We start from the raw sequence: 5799 nt of genomic DNA on the forward strand, positions 1-5799 counted from the left end.
GGGGGTGGGGGGTGGGAGGGGGAGAAGTATAAGAAGCTGTGACACTCGGTCTTTGAGAGGCGCGCGCGCGCCACCGTGTGGCAGAAGCAGCTCCCTCCGCCCCCTGCACGCCAGGCTCGTCACCGGGCAGGGGAAACAGCTGCGAGCAAAATGAAAGATACCTGGTATTTTGAGAAACTGGGGTTCAGGAAAGATGCGTAGCAGGACCTGAAGGGTAACCGTCTGACTGTACCTTGGAGAATGGAAGAAGAGGTCGATGGCAAAAGCAAGGGGGGAGCGCTTTGGGGAAGAAACGTTTAAGAAAACCCCTATACTCTAAGAAGGGGAAAAAGAGGCTTCTGGGCAATACTCTTTAGGGACCATCCATCCCTACCCTCACCCAAGGCCTTTATCTTTTCTAAAAATCAACGGCTTTGTAACGAAGCTTAAGGGGAGGTTCTGAATCTTTTCTGTTCTTGTTTGAAAAACGCCAAAGCCTTAATTAAGGGAAAACCAAAAACCTTCATCTCTTGCTTCCCGAAACCTGGATTTTAAGGTCAGCACAGTCATCTCCCCTCTGAGCAAAGCACGGCCCCTTAGACAAGCTGAAATGCCAGCCAAGGAGATTTTCATTTTCCTCTGTGCCGCAGGCTGCCCTGTATTACTGCCTTGGCTGTTTATGATGGTAATTTCTGGAAAGGGTACTCTGTGTCCCTGAGTACTAACTTTGGGCTACAAGAGTCCCTTCCCCTCCCCAGTTCTACTCTCACACGAAGTCGCATGGAATCATCTCTGAGCTGAAAACATGTTTTTTTGCCTGAAGAATTGGATGTATTTGGTCCTGGCATGTCACTTAGGTAAATCCTCTCCTCTCCAGGATGGAGACAGGGTCAGAAAACTGCAGGGATTTGCCCCCAGGGGGCTTCAGAAAACCGGAGTGCAGAGGTAATCATCTCCATCCAGTAGGATGAGAATCTAAGTCAGAGACCCTTACCAGCTGGTCAGTGTGTGTCCCCTGATAAAGCTGCCACCTGTTAAGAAATGATCACTTGAGGACTTCTGAGACCAGACTTCCTGGACAGCCTGCAAGGTGGTGTTGCCCTCTGACCTAGATGGCCTTCAAGTTCCCCTCAGCTTGACTACACTTCAGACAGGTTTCTTCCTGACCAAAGGTCCCTGACCTCCCTTTACGTAGAACATTTACTTTAGAAAACTTTCCATTGTAAATTCTTTCTCTGCACCCTTGAACTGTCGATCATCTCCCAGCTTCTCACCAGTTTTACCGCCCAGGAATTCTTTCTCAAGGACCTGGGAGCCATCCCTTTGAAATGTGATCATCAAGGATGATGACCCTTGGATCCAAGGATGATCGATCATCAGGGATGATATATCTCTCTGGGAGGGAGAAGCCTAACTTCAATAAGTACCAGTTAGCAGACAGATGGCCTCATCACATTGACCCACGGTCCCCCGCACCCAGCATCCTCTAGTACTGTTGACCCTTGAAGAACAAGAGTTTGAACTGTGGGCGTCTGCTTATACATGGAGCTCCAGCCATCCATCTACATTTGAGGCAGGAAGAAGGTAGAAGCAAATGGCACAAGTTCACCTGGTAATATGACCCTCACTTATATCCTAATAGCCCGGGTTTGCCATCTGACCACCTCGCAGCTTCAAGTGAAGCTACGTAATTTTTTTAAGTTAACCATATCAATGCCACGAGTAAAATCAAAGTTGTTTTAATAAGAAAACAAATATTGGATAGGCAACTAACAAGTTCATATGCAAACCTTAGCAGTGGACTCTGTATACAGTAAATGGAGGTAGCTCAAAACCAGCCATAAATGACTCTAAGTCATTAGGTCCTGATGGTTTTACCTCATTTGTCGTTTTGAACTAACTGTTCCATCACAGTTCACGAATCGTCCAACCCAGATTCTCACTAGGTCTCACCTGACCATCCTCACGGGTCCATCTGACTTCAGTATCACCTGTCTCGAATGTGGTTTCCACAGAACTGCCCAAGTGAACTACCTAAAAAGTCAAGTCCAGCTGCGTCCCCCCTAAGGTAGATTGAATCATTGTTCATAATTCTTCACAACCTCCCTGTATAATTCATACCATCTCTGCCATGCAACTTTGCAGTAGCTCCCACTGAGGGGGGCAGAGTTTATCCTCTCTTGATGATATTGTGCTTGGCCACAGGACTTGCTTTGCTACTGGAGAGTGGGTGCACCTGAGGGTGTACCCCTTCTCTGGTGAGAACTCACCCTCCTGTACTTCCACACTTCACGGGGAAAAGAGCTAACTTTGGGTGGCTGTTTGGCTTCAGTCTGGGCCTCACACAGGGCCACCCTGAAGCACGGCCACCCTCCCCTCACAGACTCAGATCTGTGTGCAAGAATGTGTGATTGTTATTAGGCCACCGAGTTTGGGGGAGATTCATTGTGCAGCATGAATGCTATCGATAGCAGATACAACTCCCCTGCCTAAATCTCTTCAGTGGCATCTCAGTATCTCTCCACAGAGCAAAGCCACATTCCTTACCAGAGCACGGAAGACGGGCACAGTCTGCCCTTGCCTGCTTCTCCAGCCCTCCCCCCCACCCTACGTTGCCTCGTATTTCATACTTATCCAGTGCCAAGCTGCCCATAGTTCCCTATGGGCACTTTCTATACCTCTGTGCCCCACTGACGCTGTTCTCTCAATGCCTTCCCCGCCTTTTCCCCCTGGACAACTCACAGTGTATCCTTCCATGGGCAACATCTCCTCCAGGTCTCTGGCATCAGCCCACACTTCTCCAGTGGAGGCAGAAGTGAGTATCCCTCTCCACTCCCATAACCTCCAGTGCATACCCCTAGCTCAGCCTTTAAAATAGAATATCAAACTACAGAAAATTATAGGTAGAGACTCAGACTAACCCAGCTCAATCCTAGCAGAAAGTTTAGCTCCAGCCAGAATTTAATATTCTATCTTTTCTGTTTTCTCCAAACCCTACAGGCTCCCATCATGCCCCACAGAACTCCTCGGTGCAATGGGAGATGCTCTTGAGGACATTGCTGAGTATATCCCACAGTGCCTTGTCATGACACTGCACCCTAATCCATGAGGTTTCTTGGCAGCTCATTAGTTTTAATCTTCCAAAGACTGAATTATGCAACTGGTGTGTATTCCTCTTTGCACTGGGTGCTGGGAAGTCAGATCCAAACTTGTGGCCCACATTCAGTTACTTAGACAAGACTTCAGGAGTATAATTTTTTTGACTAATTCTGACTTCCATCATGTTTTTACTTTCAAATTTCCTTCTCCAAATTTCCACATTTCTTTTTTACTTTGCTCTGTATGTATCTTTGTAAGTTACCAGATACATACATCTATAAGCACATATACGTGTGTACACACACACACACCACACACGGCAATAAAGAAAGGAAGAGGGGGCTTCCCTGGTGGCGCAGTGGTTGAGAGTCTGCCTGCCGTTGTAGGGGACACGGGTTCGTGCCCCGGTCCGGGAAGATCCCACATGCTGCGGAGCGGCTAGGCCCGTGAGCCATGGCCGCTGAGCCTGCGCGTCCAGAGCCTGTGCTCTGCAAAGGGAGAGGCCACAACAGTGAGAGGCCCACGTACCGCAAACAAAAAAATTTAAAAAAAACAAAAAAAAGAAAGGAAGAAAGGGACAAAAGGGAAAGAGAGGTCTTGTCTTCAATCATAGACCCTATATGTTTTCTCTCCCATTTACTTTGATGTCTTCTCCCTCTATTAGCCCCTAAATTCTGTGAAGACAAGGCCTGCTTCCTACCTAGAGTCCGCACTGAATAAGGAAAGGAGAGAAGGAGGGAGGGAACAAGTTTGCTAGAGGCTTTTGTTCAGAATTTTTTATCCCCCTTGTTTGGAATGCCTCTTCCTTTTAAAATATTAATTACTATTTGGTATTTGCTATCTTAGAAGTCAAAGGAGTGATCTGCAGTTTAGAAAAGTTTTCAAAATTGTTTAAACATAGGGTAATATGGTGCTTTGATGAGCTCGTCTCAAATGGCTACAAAATGCACTCAGGTGACAGGTTTATTCTCTGATGATGCCAGAGTGAGTTATGGCACTGCATGAACAAGGCTGCGGCTCATCTCACTGTATCTGTGTTGTGTCAAGTAACACAAGCAGCCATTGAAACCTCCTATCTTGTTCCACCAAGAACCACTTTCCCAAACAACACTTCAAAACTCAGTGGAAGTGCAACGGATCTTGGCTTTGCTCCCTAATTCTGAGTCCAGAGCCAGAGAACACGGCCGTGTGTGGAGCCACGAAGTAGCTGGGAATCCCAGCTCCGGTGAGGAACCTCTGGGGGTGGTGGATGTTACTGCTAGATGCCTCCAAAACATGTTTCCACTGCAAGCCACTGCGGAAGTGCTTTGCCTTGATCCAGCCCCACAAACGGAATATTTAGGTTTTATTTGCTAGGTTTCATTGCACTTTGTTCTACCAAGTACTAGGGCAGAAACTGCGAAAGGAAGAGAGGTCCAGCCAGCCTGACCCCCAGTGTTGAGATCCCTAGTGTCTTCTGGCTCAGGGGAGGGAACAGCTCCTCTGTCCTCCTCCCACACCTCCAGGCTCACAGCTGCGCTCTGTGGGTGGGGGAGCTGTGCATCTCAGTGAAAGCAGAGGGTACTTCAAGGAGCCCCTATTTTCTGTCGTTTGTAAAGGAAATGGGCATACCCATTTCTGGTAATTCCTGGACCTTTAGTGCTATTTTCACTCTTAACCCTCCTCCGGGTCTCTACTCCACGGATTCTCAGCCTTGGTTACATACTGGAATGACCTGGGGTGTTTAAAACATGCTGATGCCTGGCCCTCTCTCCCTAGAGATTTCTGATTTAATAAGTCTGGGGTGCAGCGTGCACATTGGTTTTTTTTTAAACTCCCCACATGATTCTGCTGTGCGGCAGTTTGAAAATTGCTGTTGTAGATTGTGTAGAACACTGTCCAATAGAAATACAGTACAAACCACAAATGCAAGCCACAAATGCAATTTTAAATTTTCTAATAGTTGCTTTTAGAAGTGAAAACAAACAGGTGACACTAATTTTAATAATAGAGTTCATTTACCCTAAATATCCAAAATATTAGTTCAACAGGTAACCAACATAAACAATTATTAATGAGATGCTTTGCATTTTTGTAGTAAGTTTTCAAAATCTAGCATGTATTTTACCTTAGCCACATGTGACTAGTGGCTTCCAAATTGGACAGCACAGCTGTAGACCATTTGGTTGGGGGGAGGGAGTGGAATAAAGAGTGGTACCTGTGGTGGGCTGAATAAGGACACCCCAAAAGATATCCATGTGCTAATCCCTGGAACCTGTGAATGTTACCTTACATGGAAATAAAGGACTTTGCAGATAGGATTACATTAAGAATCTTGAGATAGGGTCCTAGCTTATCCCAGGGGGCCCTACATGCAATTACATGTATCCTTGTAGGCAGGCGGCAGAGGCAGATTTCACAGAAGAGGGGAGGGCTATATAACCACACCAGCTGGGACTGGAATGATGAGGCCACAAGTAAGGGAATGCTGGCAGAGTCAGCATAGAAACAGGAAGAGTCAAGGAGCAGATTCTTCCTAGAGCCTCTGGAGGAAACACAGCCCTTCCAATACTTTGATTTCAGTCCCTAAGACTCATTTCAGATTCCTGGCTTCCTGTGAGAGAATAAATTTCTGTTGTTTAAAGACACTAAGTTTTGAGGCCACAATAGGAAACTAATACAGCACCAATTATAACAGAGCACTTCCTTTTTATCTGTATTATCACAGCCTGTCTTCTTTTA

Source organism: Neophocaena asiaeorientalis, unplaced genomic scaffold (genome assembly GCF_003031525.2).
Source record: "Neophocaena asiaeorientalis asiaeorientalis breed wild unplaced genomic scaffold, Neophocaena_asiaeorientalis_V1.1 scaffold100, whole genome shotgun sequence".
In the NCBI taxonomy this organism is placed as follows: Eukaryota; Metazoa; Chordata; class Mammalia; order Artiodactyla; family Phocoenidae; genus Neophocaena; species Neophocaena asiaeorientalis.